This window comes from Nelumbo lutea, chromosome 2, assembly GCF_056320005.1.
Source record: "Nelumbo lutea isolate HS-2025 chromosome 2, American lotus-T2T, whole genome shotgun sequence".
Lineage (NCBI taxonomy): Eukaryota > Viridiplantae > Streptophyta > Magnoliopsida > Proteales > Nelumbonaceae > Nelumbo > Nelumbo lutea.
Window position 1 is genome coordinate 107,887,354 of NC_142685.1, and position 17,710 is coordinate 107,905,063.

Consider the following 17,710-nt stretch of genomic DNA (forward strand, 5'->3'; position numbering starts at 1 on the left):
TAGTCTATATATTAAAGGGAAAGGGGTGGTCTCCCTTATATATATATATATATCAAATTACAAGAAACAAATATAAGGAATCTTATATATCTTATTTGTTATCGGTTTAAGGGTTGATGGTTCGACTATCCAGTTCAAACAAATGACTCATTTTGGCAACAACAATTATAGGCAAAAAATTATGGAACCGTTTTAGCCACCAGTTTTTGGGTTGATAGTTCGACCGTCTAGTTCGAACGAATAGCCCGTTCTAGCAACAAAAATTACAAGCAAAAAATTGATTGTATGAGGTACACTAAGCAATATCATACGTTTTATGTCATTCAAGCGTGTGACTCATATGACCCGAAAACGGAACCATTCTGGACAATAGATTTTGGGTTGATGGTTCGACCATCCAGTTTGAATGTATGGCCCGTTCTGACAACAAAAATTAAAAAAAATAAAAAAATGGCCAAAAACCATTGAACGGGTCGACGGTTCGACTACTCAGCTCAATGGGTCATTAGTCGATTCAACAATTTTTGGCCAAGGACCGAGATTGGGGTAAAACACAACCAGTTGCTTGGATGGTTCCTAACTAAAAAATAAAAAATAGTGGTTTGATCGTTCGGTTCAAACGAATAGCCTGTTTTGACAATAAAAAGTATAAGCAAAAAATTGAGTGTGTGATATCTATTAAGCAGTATCATACGTGTTATGTCATTCGAGCGTGTGACTCATACAATACGAAAATGAAACCTTTTTGGCCACCAATTTTTTGGTCGACAGTTTGGCCTTCTGGTTGGAAGGGACAGTTCATTCTGACAAAAAAAATAAAAAAGACCAAAAACCATTGAACGAGTCAACGACTCAATAGTTCGACTGTCGTGGTCAATGGGTCGCTGACTGATTCAACAGTTTTTTTTTTCCAGGGACTGGGATTGAGATAAAACAAAACCGGTTGCTTGGACTATTTCCAATTAAAAATAAATAAAAAAGGCCAAAAACCATTCAACAGGTCAATGGGTCGACGGTTTGATCGCTTGGGTCAATGTCATTGATCGATTCAACAATTTTTGGTTATGGATCAAGATTGGGGTAAAACAGAACCAATTTCTTAGACAGTTCTCGAGCCAAAATGTCCATCCGTCCAGGTCAACGGTGGTTCAAAAACCATGGTTTTTATGCTTTAGGATTTTCACTATTCAAAGGTTTCTTCTACTATGGGTTTTATTCGAGCATGTGTGCTATATTCCTTTTTTTTTCATTTTCTGCTTTTGTCTTCTTTTTCTTTTTTTCTTTTTTTTTTTTGTGTTTCTTCTTCTTCAAGATCCTCCAAAATGATCTAGGATTTACCACCATTTTATTTATTCCCTTTAGTTTTTTGGGGGGTTTTCTTGTGCAATGTTTTTTATTTGCTTACAAGACGTTTTGATTTGTTTCTTTCTTTGATTGCATGTATGTTTAGCTTCGTCTCAAAGCGAAACTTTGGACTCGATTTTTTGATTTTTTTTCCTTGGTTTTTTCAGTTTAGTGGATTTACCACATTTTTTTTGTGTTTAAGGTCACTTTGGATTTATCTTTCAAGGTTTTGGAATCCTTTGCAATTTCCACCCTTCTCATGACTATGACTACAAAGTTATTTCATCTAATTATTGACATCTAGAGAAAATGGTTCGAAAACGGAACCGTTTTGGCCACCGGATTCTAGGTTGATAGTTCGACTGTCCGATTCAAACGAATGGCCCATTCTGACAACAAAAATTAAAAAATAAAAAATGGCCAAAAACCATTGAACGGGTCGACGGTTTGACCTCCCGGATCAATGGGTCATTGATTGATTCAACAATTTTTGGCTAGGGAACAGGTTTGGGGTAAAACATAACTAGTTGCCTAGATGGTTCCCGGGATAATCAGTCCTACCGTCCTAGTCAACTAGGAGTTCTCGATGTGAAACAAATGACAACTATGAAGTAGAACTCAGAAGTATCACTTTATGATCATGTTTTTTTATATGAGATGCTTTGTTGAAGTAATATTTACAAAACGAGCACATGATGATCTATTTTAAGTCTTTATATGAATTTCAAGACTTGAGTACTTATAATTGCAAATTTCTTATTAAGAAATCATTGTCTTTTTTAGTGTAGCAAATTGCAATTACAATTCTAATCCATCCCTTGCGAAGCAGTGGTACCTCTACTAGTTATTTACTTAATTTAATTAATGTCAACACTCTTGGCCGAATAGAGAAAATAACAAGAAGAATCTTAGAGGTGTCAAGAATGAATGACCCCCACCTCAAAGAGTCTCTTATATATTAAAAGATATGTACAATTACAAATACAAGGCTAAAAGAGAAAAGAAGAATAAGATGTAAAAGTAATATTCAATAGGGACTATACTAATAAGGTGCATCAAATTATAGTGTTTCCACACCCCCTTCAAACTAATGCATCGACATAAACATCAGTTTGTCTATAAGAGAGAGATGTCAAACTGTAGTCATAGCTTTGGTGAAGATATCAACAATCTACATGTCCGAGGCTACATGAGGAAGCGATATAGACCTAGTAGTGAAGAGATCTCAGATAAAGTGGCAATCCACCTCGATGTACTTGGTTCTCTCATGGAAGACAGGGATAGATGCAACCTTGATAGCATTCGTATTGTCTACATAGAGAGGAATAGGAGTAGGAACTTGAATGCCAAGATCCATAAAGAGAGACTATAACCAAACAATCTCACTACAAATCGAAGACATGGCCCTATACTCTGCTTCAGTAGAAGACTTGGAGATTGTTTGTTGTTTCTTACACTTCCAAGAGATGAGCAAATCACCCATAAAAACACACCACCCAGAAGTGGACTTACAAGTTTCTGGACAACCATCCTAATTTATATCAGCATAGCTCTCAACTGAATAGGAGAGGAGGAGGATAAGAACAATCACTAAGAAGTTGTGCTTCTAACATATCGAATGATGCGATGAACAATAGTCATATGAGGTTAAAGAGGAGTAGAAACAAATTGACTAACAACCTAGACAACATGAGAAATATCATAATGGGTCATAGTGAAATAAATGAGGGACCCCACAGGCTAGCGATATAAGGCAGCACTAGGAAGTAATGGACCTTCAGATTTAGATAGCTTAAGATTTACCTCCATAGGTATATTAGCATGCTTTTCATCATTAAGACCAACAAGTTTAACAAGGTCACAAGCATACTTCTATTGACAAACAAAATACCCTCAATCACTGTGATGTACTTCTAGTCCTAGGAAATATGTGAGAGGGCCCAAGTCCTTCATGTGAAAGGAATTATGAAGTAATAGTTTTAATTCACAAATGCCTTCAGTATCATTCTCAGTCAACAACATGTCATCAACATATAGTAGGAGAATGGTAATACCTTGAAGTCATCGCCTAACAAATAAAGAGTGGTCAGAAGAACTTTGGCTATATCTAGCAGCAACTACAACATCGCAAAAGTGTTCAAACCATGCTCGAGGAGCTTGTTTTATACCATATACAGATTTTTTGAGGTACATACTAAAGAATGATCACTGCAATATCTAGGAGGAGGCTTCATGTAGACTGTCTCCTTTAACTGACCATGAAGAAATGCATTTTTCACATCAAGCTGGCATATGGTCCAAGATTGAGCAGCAATCACTGCTAAAGGAACACGGACTATGGTGATCTTTGCAACAGGAGTAAAGGTTTGTTCATAGTCAATACCATACTCTTGAATATATCCTTGTGAAACTAAATGTGCCTTGTATCGATTAAGAGATCCATCAGAATTCAACTTAATGTTGTAAACCCAACGATTCCCAACAATGGATGTATCTGGAGAAACATGCACAAGATCCCAAGTGTCATTTTCATGTAAAGCATGAATCTCTGCATCCATGGTTTCCTTCCAATGAGGGCTACTATTAGCTTCCTGGTAGGAGCGGTGAGCATCTATGGAGGATAGGATAGTAGATAAAGAACTATGGTTTGAAGGAAAACCATAGCAGTCAAGAGGTTTAAATATACAAGTAGAACAACGAAGAGGAACAAGAGTATGAAGAGTGTCTGAAGTAGAGGTATCACTTATAGGAGCAGTGGTAGGATGATGATCTGAACTCGGAGGAAGGAAAGTCACTGGCGTAGGGGCTAGAGCACGTAACTGTGTGTGAGAGAAGATGAGAGTCCTTCTCAGCAGAAGGAGGTTGAGCATCCTGTGAATCAAAGTTTGACTAAATAGAAACAAACGGTACAGACAACCTAGCAATTCTAGCAAAAATTGATATGTGCTCAAGGAAAACAACATTACGTGATATACAAATGTGACGAATAGAAGGATCATAACAAAGAAGTCCTTTGTGGCTAGGATTATAACCCACAAAGGCACACATGACAGACTATGCAGACAATTTAAAACGTTCATGAGAGGGAAGATGAAAAAGCACACACATCCAAAGACATGAAGCATAGATAAATCTAGAGAACAACCAAATAACTTTTGAAAGGGAGACATATTACCATGAACTGAGGAAGGAATATAGTTGATAAAAAACACAGTTGTACTGACTGCCTCTACCCAAAAGGAAGGTGGAGTATGGGACTCCTGCAATAATGTCCTCACAACACTAAGGATATGTCCATTCTTGCGCTCGACCACACCATTTTGTTGAGAAATATTTTGACAACTTCGTTGCACTTGTATTTCATGATTCTTCAAATAGGATAAAAAATTTCCATCAGTGTATTATTCTCTTGAATCTGAATGGAGAATACACACTTATGATTGAAACCGAACCCACACCATAGCATGAAAACAACTTAAATGTTGGGAATACCTCAAACTTGTGGTGGAGAAAGTATATCCATGTGTACCTGGTATAATCACCAACGAACGACAAAAATATTTGTATCCAAGCTGAGAAGAGATGGAAGTAGTCCATACATCACTATGTATAAGCTCGAAGGGAGAGGTAGCATGCTCAGATATGTGAGGAAAATATAAGGTAAGACTCTTACTTAAGCAACAAGAAACACAAGATGTATCAAATGTGTGCAATGAAGGAACTTTATTCTTAATAAGGCAAGAATCAAACAAAAATTTTAATTTTTCAGAATGTAAATGACCCAAACGTTTATGCCATAAGTCCCAAACATTATTTCTATGATTCAGAAAGGTACTAGAAGTGGAGGAACTGAAAGAAACTAATGATGCTACTGTTGAGGCTTCTCGAACTCCAATGCAAACAGATGGCCCAACCTACGTCCCTTCCCTTTCACCTTCCCAGTGTTCTGGTCCTGAATCAAACATTCATCTTGAGAGAAAATGAGAATGCTACCTTCATTAATTAATTGGCCAACAAAAATCAAGTTTATAGTGAGATTAGGAACAAGAAGGGTGTTGGTAAGAGAGAAAGATGCAGTGGGTGAAAGTTTAAGAGATAAATCACTACTACCAATGATGTTTAACTTTTCACCATTGGCAGTAACAATATGTTTGTGAAGGTTTTTAGTAAAGTTACTTGGTTGGTTAGGGTAGGCTCCTGTCATGTGGTTGATAGCTCCAGAGTTAATGATCCAAATATGAGAAGGAGAAGCACAATAACTGAAAAACTCACCAGATAAGACAATAGTAGAAAGAGCAGAAGGAATAGCAAATGTTACCAGTTGTCAAATGTTTTTCTCAACCATAGATGCCCAAGAATCACCTTTAACAAAAGAATTGCCATTACTGGAGGCCATTTCAGTAAGAAAACAATAGTCCAGGCACAAGGATACCAGAGACAACCAAATTCAGCAATCAAGAACTCAAGATGACAGTCCAAAAAAGGCATGTTTTTAAGACTGTCGAGTCTAAGTCCTTTCAAATATGAATATGAAGTCTAAATCAAATAAATGGGAGACAAGAAAACCCTAGGACAACACCAGATCTAGGGTTGTAAGTTGATCGAGTCAGCCGATTGAGAGAAATATGTGATTTACCAACACATTAGATTTCTTCTTCATGAACAGAGAGGTATCTTATGCTGATTGAGGCAGTCCTTAAAAACTCCAAACCAGAAACTAAGTGTAGGGTTAAGGAGAGCTTGAGAGAACCCTCCGATTTGGAGAGAAAAACTGAAATCACAAGTTGGTGTTGAAGGCCTGAAGTCCAAAAAAAGGTTGCAGTCTAAAAATTGAAACTGTACAGTGCTGCCACCCCAAGAAGAATATCAGAACTCCTTCGAAAACTTCACCAAATCAGATGTTGTTTGTATGTGGAATAGATCAGGTCTAGGTGACACTAGATTTGAAGTCCAAAGTTGTTGCAGTCCAAAAAAGGAAACTGTACAGTGTTGCTGCCCCAAGAAGAAGATCAGAACTCCTTAAAAAATTTCACCAAATTAGATGTTGTTTGTAGGGAGAATAGATCAGGTCTAGGTGACACCAAATTTGAAGTTTGGCCTCAAGCCAATGTCTTCCAAGAAAGATCTAAAGAAATCTCTCATGCGGGTTACGCAAAGAAGAAAAATCAGAAAAGGGTTGATCAAGACAGCCCTAATACGACAGGTTTATTGCTTCTAGTAAGGTTCAAGAGAGCGAGAAAATAGATCAGAGAGAAACATGCTCTGATACCATGTCAAAACTCTTGGCCGAATAGAGAAAAGAACAAGAATAATCTTAGAGGTGTCAAGAATGAATGACCCCCACCTCAAAGAGTCTCTTATATATTAAAAGATATGTACAATTACAAGAATGCCCATATAGGGCTAAAAGAGAAAAGGAGAATAAGATGTAAAAGTAATATACAACGAGGACTATACTAATAAGGTACATCAAGTTTTATAATCTCTAGAGTTAACATCTCTCAAATAATCTTTGGGCCCAATTCATATTAAGTTGAATGTTTCCTGAGTAACCCAAGGTATTGGCTTGGTGGATATTCAAACTAAATTTTGTTGTAGAAAAAGAAGGTTTTGTAGAGTTTGCACAAAGTTTCAAAATGTTGTAGAAACATGCAAAAAATTGCAATGTTTTTGAACCGTCGTTGACCCGGACAGTTGGCCCGTTTGGACCAAAAACCATTTAGGTGATCAGTTCTATTTTACCCCAAACCCGGTCTTTAGTTAAAAACCACTGAACTAGTCAACAAACTAATGACCTGGAAAGTTTGACCATTGAACTGTTCGACCTAGAGAATGGTTTGTGGTTTATTAAGTTAGAGCAAGAATGAAAAGAGAAGATCTCTCATATCTGAGATCTACTGAAGAGAGAGATCAGTTGAGGGATGTGTGAGACAGTGAGAGAGATTTGGGAGAGCAAGCTAGATTCTAGATGACAGATCTAAGATAGAGAGAGAGAGAGAGAGAGATTTGAGACCGAGAGAAATCTCAGATCTACTTTCATCCACAACTATAGTTCGCCATCGCCATTGTCGTCATTGTTGTCGTCACTATTTCCACTATATGTCACCATCATCATCGCTGCTACAACTTGTAAGTGACCTCTTCCTCTTCTTCCTTCTTCTTCTTCTTCTCTCTCCCTCTTTCTCTCTCCTCTCTCTTCTAAACTCTCTCAGCCATCAGAAGCTTCTCACATCTCTCTCATTCTCAAACAGTCAAACCCTTTTTCTCTTGTATTTGTATACATTTTACCCTAACATTCCAATCTAACGGGTAAGATGATGTATCATCAATTACAATATTTAAACCGTTTGACCTGGACGGTCAAACCACTAACCTAGAAACTGGTGGCTAGAATGGTTCCGTTTCTAGCTTGGTTTTTAAGACCTTGGAAAAAGTGAACATGTAGAAAGTTTCAAGAACTTTGTAAATCCTAATAGAGAAAAGCAGAAATTGTGATCACATTAAGGAGGTTAACTTTTCCTTCAAATTTGAGTTCAATCTAGTTAAGCAGAAACAATGTTTCATTGATTATTATTAAGGGAAAACTCCTAATCAGTACCCTATACTTTGGGCTTAGTGCCACTTTGGTCTCCAAACTTTAAAACACTATATTTCAATACCCAAACTTTCAAAACATGTTAATCTAGTACCTGCCTTTAACCAACTATAGAGATTGTGTATACCAGTGGTGCAATCGTTGCCAATGGATGGAAGACTAGGGGAGAGTTTAGAGCGAAGGAGGCAAGGAGAGTGAGAGAAAGAAAGAGGGGAGCATAGAGTGCATCAAAAATCAAATAATGACAAAAAGATTCTGCTAGGCGGAGTTCACATATGCGACCCACAAGTGTCCCACAACACACCCCAACCGTGTATTGAGAACATTTCTCGTGCTTAACATTAGAAGATGCTCGTAGTACACAATTGAGATGTGCTATTGGGGCACTTGTGGGGTGCTGATGTAAATTCGGCTGGGCGGGTGTTCAAATTTTTATAAAATAATAAATTATTCATTTTGAGCCAAAATGGCCATTAACTATTAGCTTTCCACTCCTTCATGATGGGGTGGATTGTTATTGGCCCTTGTAGAGTTTTTTTCTACAACCACTATGCACATGATGTGAATTCTGTTTGATAGTGATAATAAATCTGAGGGCAAATTTCTTAAATTACCTATTATCTTATGGTTTGTTAATTGACTAACTTTATTCTTATTGTTACATGTCTTCAAATACTCATAATGTTTCTAAAAATTGATAATCATAGTTAATTGCTAACAAAAAAAAAAATAAAAACAAAATGTTGAATTTGCCCTTCGCTATTCCTCAACTTTTCAAAATAAAACCCATATGATAAAAAACTCTATCCCGTATTGTTTCTACAATTGTCTAACTCTATATGGTGATAGGATAGAAGGTAGAAGTGCGTAATCAACTATTTGTTAAGGGTCTTCAAATGAATAAATATATATGGCACTCCTTTGATTTTTATTGAACATGATGGTGATGACGATGACAATGACAATGCAGAACCTAGTCATGAAAGTCAGGAATTTGTTTCATAGAAACTTGATGTAACCGTTTTCGGCCACGTACCAATGTTTTGTAATGTAAAATTTTTTGGCTAAGTACCTTGTCATTTGACCTGGTGGTGGCGTGCCTTAGTGATGAGCTACTTGGTGGTGAACTGCCTACTGGCGAACTGCTTGGTGGAGATCTGCCTGGGGGCGAACTGCCTGGTGGCGAACTGCCCGGTGGCGAACTGTCTGGTGGCGAGCTGCCTGGTGGCGAACTACCTGGTGGTGAACTGTCTGGTGGTGAGCTGCCTGGTGGCGAACTGCATGGTGGCGAACTGCCCGGTGGCGAACTGCTCGGTGGCAAACTGCCTGGTGGTGAACTGCCTGGTGGCGAGCTGCTCGGTGGCGAACTGCCCTGTGGTGAACTACCTGGTGGCGAGCTGCTCGGTGGTGAACTGCCTGGAGGCAAACTGCCCGGTGGCGAATTGCTCGGTGGCGAACTGCCTGGTGGTGAGCTGCTCGGTGGTGAACTGCCAGGTGGCGAACTGCCCGGTGGCGAGCTGCTCGGTGGCGAACTGCCTGGTGGTGGACTGCCCGGTGGCGAACTGCCCGGTGGCGAACTGCCTGGTGGCGAGCTGCTCGGTGGCGAACTGCCTGGCGGAGAGCTACCTGGTGGTGAACTCCCTACTAGGCGGCCGGTGACTTAGAGAATGGTGGAGCTCCCTGGTGCGGCGCAATCCAACTGCCCTTAGCATGAGGTGGTCTTCTTTCCTTTGCAGGCAGTGGGAGCTAAGGGACCTGCGAGAGTGGCTGCCGGACGGATTCGAAGAACGAATGAGAGAGAGCAATCAAGGGCTACTGATCCACAGATGGGCGCCTCAATTGGAAATTTTGTCACACAATTCTACTTGTGCATTTCTTAGCCATTGTGGTTGGAATTCAGTGCTGGAAAGTTTGAGCTAGGGTGTGCCGATAATAGGTTGGCCATTGGCTGCAGAGCAATTCTTTAACTCAAAACTGTTGGAGGAGGAGATGGAGGTGTGCGTTGAAGTTGCAAGAGGGAATAGTTGCGAGGTTGGACACAAGCAGATTGCGAGCATGGTCGAATTGGTGATGGGTGGGACTGAGAAAGGGGAGAACCTAAGAAGGAAAGCCTGCGCAGTGAAGAAGATGATAGAGGACGCTGTCAATGATGATGAAAGTTACAAGGGCTCTTCTGTCAAGGCCATGGACGAATTTTTTTGATTTCTGTGGGAGGAAGGTTGAGTGAGGAATTGCACAGTGTGCGAATACTAACTAGTCGTGCTCCCATTTCTGTAGGAGGAAGGTTGAGTGAGGAATTGCACAGTGTGCGAATACTAACTAGTCGTGCTCCCATTTCTGTAGGAGGAAGCTTTTCGAACACATCTTCTGTTACTGTTATCGCAGCAATTCCTTGTGATCTCAGTAAAATGAGTCCAGATGAGCTACAAGCACTCCTTAATTGCTTAAAGACTTGCTTTCCATGTTCATCGCAAGTGAAAAAGGAAATGCTATTTATAGGTATGGAGAAAATAAGGTCATTGATAACTTGATATGAAAATCACCTATCCCTTTTATTTTTCTGTTTTCTTGGGCAAAAAGAGCAGAACTTATGTTAGCTCCTTAACAGATGATACATGTAATCCATTGAGGGTTAACAGATTAGTAAATTGGTTCCCCTGCTACATGTTAGTCGCTAATTGGTGAGCTAATACATTATGATGTCAATTTATATAGTATATTTGACGTATAGCAAAAAAGGCTTCAAGCTCCAGCACTGTCTCTGTACAGCTTGTGTTTCCAAATATATATAGCAGAAGATCTGGTGAAAATATGCAAAATAGCTAGTGCTTCACAAAAAATTGCTAGCTGTTTAATATTTTTCTTCTTGGCTTCCTGAAGACCCAGCATGATAGCTTGCCATTCAGCTTCAAATGGATTCTGATCTGAGACCCTGTGTCCTGATGTTGCTAGCTAGTATTTTTGCATGAATTTTTGATAATTCATATGAACTGGTAGCTCGAGTAGTACATATGAATTTTTGTGTCCTGTTAAAGTTAAAAAATTAAGACTTCAGACTGCTCATATGATTTGTCAATAATTACCATACAGTATTAGGATAAGAATGGTGTTAGGTATTTTATCTAGCAATCACCCCTCACAGTGTGATATGTGTTGATATATAGGCCATTCCCTAGATGGATAGACAAGCTATCCGTTTCTATCATGTAATGGGAAGATGTAGCAAACTGATACTATCCATCATATGGGAGACTCTTATGATTCATGTGTTAGTAGTCCATAGCATTATGCCATCGCTTATCAAAGTTTTCCACAAGTAGTTTATCTAGTCAAAGTTTTCATCCTCTTCTTCTATTGTTACAGAGACAATTCACAAAATCATTAAAGATCTCATGCTGCTTTTCAATTCTTAACTGAGAAAAAGAAAATTGAGGGGGAGAAAACAACTATCAATATAGCTAAGAAAAAATAATGTAGCATCTTAGAAAAATTATGGTGAGACAATGAAATCAGAACCTAATCTGTAAAAAATTAATGTTAGGAGCAAACTGCTGTTTGGGATAGATTTGCTTTTCCAATGCTCTTTTATTTATGGTGGTTGATTAGCAAATGTTCTGCAAGAACCTAATAGGTTTGAAATTCAATTGCTATTTATGTTCTATAAGTTACTGCATAATGTGGTATGAATTATTTCTGTATCATAGAATGTGACATATAGATATTTGACTTGATCTTACAAATGCACTTCATACACATCCACGAGAGAAAAATGAAACATATATCACATTCCGACCACTTGGAAGCTTTCAGGGTTTCAAATTGATGGATAGAATACCCATCCAACAACTTTTAATCAATTTGTTACTTGTTTAGTTTCACAAAGTATATTGCTGGTTGGTGGTTAAAAGAGAAATTTATTCCTGAGCCACATACTGGTTTTATTGTAGTAAGTTTTGAAGGTGTTCATCACTAGATAGGCAGTATGTTTTGAAGGTGTGATTACTAGGTAGGTAGTAAGTTCTGAAGCTGTTCATCACTAGGCAGGCAGTAAGATTTGAAGCATGTATTCATTGTTATAAAGGAAAAAGGCTAGCAGGAATTTTTTTTTCTCACATCAGATCAAATTTGACTCATAATAAGATACAGTTCTAATCAGATGTGTACCAAAGTCCGAAGAAAAACAAAGGAAAAATAGAGGAAAGAGGAAAATCTACTTTATGACAAAACAAAGACTTCATTTTAGAAGAACTCAAAACACATATAAAGATAGCTAAGGTTGGCACCTCTTTCTTTTTTATTTTTATACTTGACACAATTACTTTTAAGTAGGAAAAGAGTAGATCCATAGAGTCACACATAAGCTGGCACCTCTTTCTTATTTGATAGTTTTCAAGAAAATGTACACATATATAGTCACTCATTGGCAAGGTAGAAAAGTAACTGGTTTGGTGGATTTCTATCTTATCTGAATGCAAGGTTTTAGCCTGAATTCTTTTTCCTAGAACCATCGGGGGTCTTTTTGTTTTTTTGTTGAAGGATCATACATGTAATATTTTTACATAGGAGCAGTTTCTCATTATGACAGAATACGACAGGTTTATTGCTTCTAGTAAGGTTCAAGAGAGCAAGAAAATAGATCGGAGAGAAACATGCTCTGATACCATGTCAAAACTCTTGGCCGAATAGAGAAAAGAACAAGAATAATCTTAGAGGTGTCAAGAATGAATGACCCCCACCTCAAAGAGTCTCTTATATATTAAAAGATATGTACAATTACAAGAATATCCATACGGGGCTGAAAGAGAAAAAGAGAATAAGATGTAAAAGTAATATACAACGAGGACTATACTAATAAGGTACATCAAGTTTTGTAATCTCTAGAATTAACATCTCTCAAATAGTCTTTGGGCCCAATTCATATTAAGTTGAATGTTTACCGAGTAACCCAAGGTATTGGCTTGGTGGATATTCAAACTAAATTTTGTTGTAGAAAAAGAAGGTGTTAACTTCATCTTGTGCCAAAGTTGAACTTATCGAATAAAAACTTAATACATAAATGTAGAGTTTGCACAAAGTTTCAAAAATGTTGTAGAAACATGCAAAAAATTGCAATGTTTTTGAATCGTCGTTGACCCGGACAGTTGGCCCGTTTGGACCAAAAACCATTTAGGTGATCAGTTCTATTTTACCCCAAACCCGGTCTTTAGTTAAAAACCACTGAACTAGTCAACAAACTAATGACCTGGAAAGTTTGACCATTGAACTGTTCGACTTAGAGAATGGTTTGCGGTTTATTAAGTTAGAGCAAGAATGAAAAGAGAAGATCTCTCATATCTAAGATCTACTGGAGAGAGAGATCAGTTGAGGGATGTGTGAGACAGTGAGAGAGATTTGGGAGAGCAGGCTAGATTCTAGATGACAGATTTGAGAGAGAGAGAGAGAGAGAGATCTGAGACCGAGAGAAATCTCAGATCTACTTTCATCCGGCACTATAGTTTGCCATTGCCATCGTCGTCATTGTTGCCATTACTATTTCCACTATATCTCACCGTCATCATTGCTGCTGCAACCTGTAAGTGACCTCTTCCTCTTCTTGCTTCTTCTTCCTTCTTCCTTCTTCTTCTTCTTCTCTCTCCCTCTTTCTCTCTCCTCTCTCTTCTAAACTCTCTTCGAAAGCTTCTCACATCTCTCTCATTCTCAAACAGTCAAACCCTTTTTCTCTTGTATTTGTATACATTTTACCCTAACATTCCAATCTAACGGGTAAGATGACATATCATCAGTTACAATATTTAAACCGTTTGGCCTGGACGGTCAAACCGCTAACCTAGAAACTGGTGGCTAGAATGGTTCCGTTTCTAGGTTGGTTTTTAAAACCTTGGAAAAAGTGAACATGTAGAAAGTTTCAAGAATTTGTAAATCCTAATAGAGAAAAGCAGAAATTGTGATCACATTAAGGAGATTAACTTTTCCTTCAAATTTGAGTTCAATCTAGTTAAGCGGAAACAATGTTTCATTGATTATTATTAAGGGAAAACTCCTAATTAGTACCCTATACTTTGGGCTTAGTGCCACTTTGGTCTCAAAACTTTAAAACACTATATTTCAATACCCAAACTTTCAAAACATGTCAATCTAGTACCTGCCTTTAACCAACTATAGAGATTGTGTATACCAGTGGTGCAATTGTTGCTGATGGATGGAAGATTAGGGGAGAGTTTAGAGCGAAGGAGGCAAGGAGAGTGAGAGAAAGAAAGAGGGGAACATAGAATGCATCAAAAATCAAATAATGACAAAAAGACTCTGCTAAGAGGAGTTCACATATGCGACCCACAAGTGTCCCACAACACACCCCAACCGTGTATTGGGAACATTTCTCGTGCTTAACATTAGAAGATGCTCCTAGTACACAATTGGGATGTGCTATTGGGGCACTTATGGGGTGCACATGTAAATTCGGCTGGGCGGGTGTTCAAATAATAAATTATTCATTTTGAGCCAAAATGGCCATTAACTATTAGCTTTCCACTCCTTCATGATGGGGTGGATTGTTATTGGCCCTTGTAGAGTTTTTTTCTTCAACCACTATGCACATGATGTTAATTCTGTTTGATAGTGATAATAAATCTGAGGGCAAATTTCTTAAATTTTATCTTATGGTTTGTTAATTCTTCGCTATTCCTAAACTTTTCAAAATAAAACCCATCTGATAAAAAACTCTATCCCGTATTGTTTCTACAATTGTCTAGAAGGTAGAAGTGCCTAATCAACTATTTGTTAAGGGTCTTCAAATGAATAAATATATATGGCACTCCTTTGATTTTTATTTAACATGATGGTGATGACAATGACAATGCAGAACCAAGTCATGAAAGTCAGGAATTTGTTTCATAGAAACTATCCAAGTTTTTCAGATCTTTTGAATGACTTGGATCACTGATTTGAATTTGGTTCATGTGGAATTGAAGGTAGATGCAATAACATTGATTCATTGAAGCAATAAGTTATTCAAGCTTTACTGTTTTCGTTTTGTCACTTGGAACCTCAAGCTCTACCTTACGGTCACCCCTGTTCTAAGTTCTAACCACAATATAAAAAACAGGGGTCAAGATCCATGGCTTTTCACGTCGATAGCCACCCCGCCACCCAACTAAACATCGTGCATGAAAAGGTATAGTTTCCAATTATTTGCGCTCATCCTATACTTCCCAATTATTAGTACTTAGAAACCTAAAGTCGATTCCACAGTTCTCTGGAATGGATAAGGTGCAGATGAATGATTGATCTTGTTTCAGAGTGGCTCGCCATGAAACCAGAGTCCAACTGAGAAGAAACCCTTCTCCACATCGTTGTAGTGAGTTTGGATTCATGCTTCGCTCCTCTTTTATCCTATTATTCTCTATTATCATAGGTCGCCCCTCCCGAGTTGCTCTTTGTCTCTGATATACATGGAAGCAAAAAGGGGTTATTGTCACCGCTACTCTCTTCTTTATTTCAAGGTTGAAATGATGAACAATTCATAAGAAGGATATTTTAGGAATTTAAAAAATTACGTATAAGGAAGCTTTCAGACACTTGTCGAAAACAGTAGAATGCTTTAACCAAATATGTAAACAGTAAGTAGTTAAAGAAATTTGGAATATATCTTATCTAAGAAACGAAGGAAACCCACTCGGAGTCGGAGTAAGAAGTTCTCCGACACAACTCAACTGACCAGAATGTCCGGTAGAGAAGAAAATATAGTGCTGTTCCCGTTCATGGCTCAAGGCCATCTCATCCCTTTCTTAGCCTTAGCTTTACAGATTCGACAACGAACTGGCTGCATCGTTACCGTCGTTAACACACCCCTCAATATCAGGAACCTCCGATCGTTTCTCCCTCCAAGCACCTCCATTCGCCTTGTCGAGCTCCCTTTCCGCAGCCAAGATCATGGGCTCCCACCGGAGTCGGAAAACACCGATGTGCTACCTCCCACTCACGTCATCCGCCTCGTCTATGCTTCTTTCTCCCTAAAACCATCCTTCAAGCGCCTCATCTCCGACATCACTCAACAACATGGTCATCCTCATGTGTGCATAATTGCTGATATGTTACTCGGATGGACTGTCGAAGTTGCAAACGATTTGGGGATACTTCATTTCGCGTTCATCACCGGTAGCGCATACGGCGTGGCCATATTCTTCTCTCTTTGGTTGGAGTTGCCTCATCGGCGAACGGAATCCGACGAGTTCTCGTTGCCCGATTTCCCTGAAGTGTCTCGAGTTCACCGGTCACAGCTCTCTCCTGCTCTTCTGAACGCTGATGGTACTGATTTCTTGTCCATCTGTAACCAGAAAAATGCCCGTCTCACGTTGATGTCCGATGGGTTCTTAATAAATACTGTGGAGGAGATGGACAAGATTGGGTTGGAACATTTAAGGAGGAAAACAGCCCGAAAGGTTTGGCCGATTGGTCCTACATTTTCTTACTTCATAAACAAACCTCGTATCAGTCAAGCAGATGATGCCGTAAGGAATTGCTGTGTCAAATGGCTTGACACTCATCCTATAAATTCAGTTCTATATGTGTCTTTTGGTTCGCAGAATAGTATCTCCCATTCCCAAATGATGGAACTGGCAAAGGGCTTGGAGGCAAGCGGCAAAATTTTCATTTGGGTTCTTAGGCCACCGATCGAATTCAACGTTAATGAGGAGTTCAGAAGTAAAAAGTGGCTGCCGGACGGATTCGAAGAACGAATGAGAGAGAGCAATCAAGGGCTACTAATCCGCAGATGGGCGCCTCAATTGGAAATTCTGTCACACAATTCTACTTGTGCATTTCTTAGCCATTGTGGTTGGAATTCAGTGCTGGAAAGTTTGAGCCAGGGTGTGCCGATAATAGGTTGGCCATTGGCTGCAGAGCAATTCTTTAACTCAAAACTGTTGGAGGAGGAGATGGAGGTGTGCGTTGAAGTTGCAAGAGGGAATAGTTGCGAGGTCGGACACAAGCAGATTGCGAGCGTGGTCGAATTGGTGATGGGTGGGACTGAGAAAGGGGAGAACCTAAGAAGGAAAGCCTGCGCAGTGAAGAAGATGATAGAGGACGCTGTCAATGATGATGAAAGTTACAAGGGCTCTTCTGTCAAGGCCATGGACGAATTTTTTGATTTCTGTGGGAGGAAGGTTGAGTGAGGAATTGCACAGTGTGCGAATACTAACTAGTCGTGCTCCCATTTCTGTAGGAGGAAGCTTTTCGAACACATCTTCTGTTACTGTTATCGCAGCAATTCCTTGTGATCTCAGTAAAATGAGTCCAGATGAGCTACAAGCACTCCTTAATTGCTTAAAGACTTGCTTTCCATGTTCATCGCAAGTGAAAAAGGAAATGCTATTTATAGGTATGGAGAAAATAAGGTCATTGATAACTTGATATGAAAATCACCTATCCCTTTTATTTTTCTGTTTTCTTGGGCAAAAAGAGCAGAACTTATGTTAGCTCCTTAACAGATGATACATGTAATCCATTGAGGGTTAACAGATTAGTAAATTGGTTCCCCTGCTACATGTTAGTCGCTAATTGGTGAGCTAATACATTATGATGTCAATTTATATAGTATATTTGACGTATAGCAAAAAAGGCTTCAAGCTCCAGCACTGTCTCTGTACAGCTTGTGTTTCCAAATATATATAGCAGAAGATCTGGTGAAAATATGCAAAATAGCTAGTGCTTCACAAAAAATTGCTAGCTGTTTAATATTTTTCTTCTTGGCTTCCTGAAGACCCAGCATGATAG

The 17,710-nt window shown here is 38.8% G+C and overlaps 1 long non-coding RNA gene and 1 pseudogene across 2 annotated transcripts; both read left to right on the forward strand.

Annotated features, from left to right (window-relative positions):
- Positions 1 to 9,744: 9,744 nt before the first annotated feature.
- On the forward strand, positions 9,745 to 10,656 carry LOC148872601 (uncharacterized). Its single transcript, XR_016108063.1, has 2 exons — positions 9,745 to 10,157; positions 10,224 to 10,656. It is a non-coding gene; the product is annotated as an uncharacterized LOC148872601 (long non-coding RNA).
- Positions 10,657 to 14,799: 4,143 nt separating this feature from the next.
- Positions 14,800 to 17,298, forward strand: LOC148872602 (UDP-glycosyltransferase 92A1 pseudogene; annotated as a pseudogene). The gene has a single exon (XR_016108177.1). The product of XR_016108177.1 is annotated as a UDP-glycosyltransferase 92A1 pseudogene (transcript).
- The last annotated feature ends 412 nt before the right edge of the window (positions 17,299 to 17,710 follow it).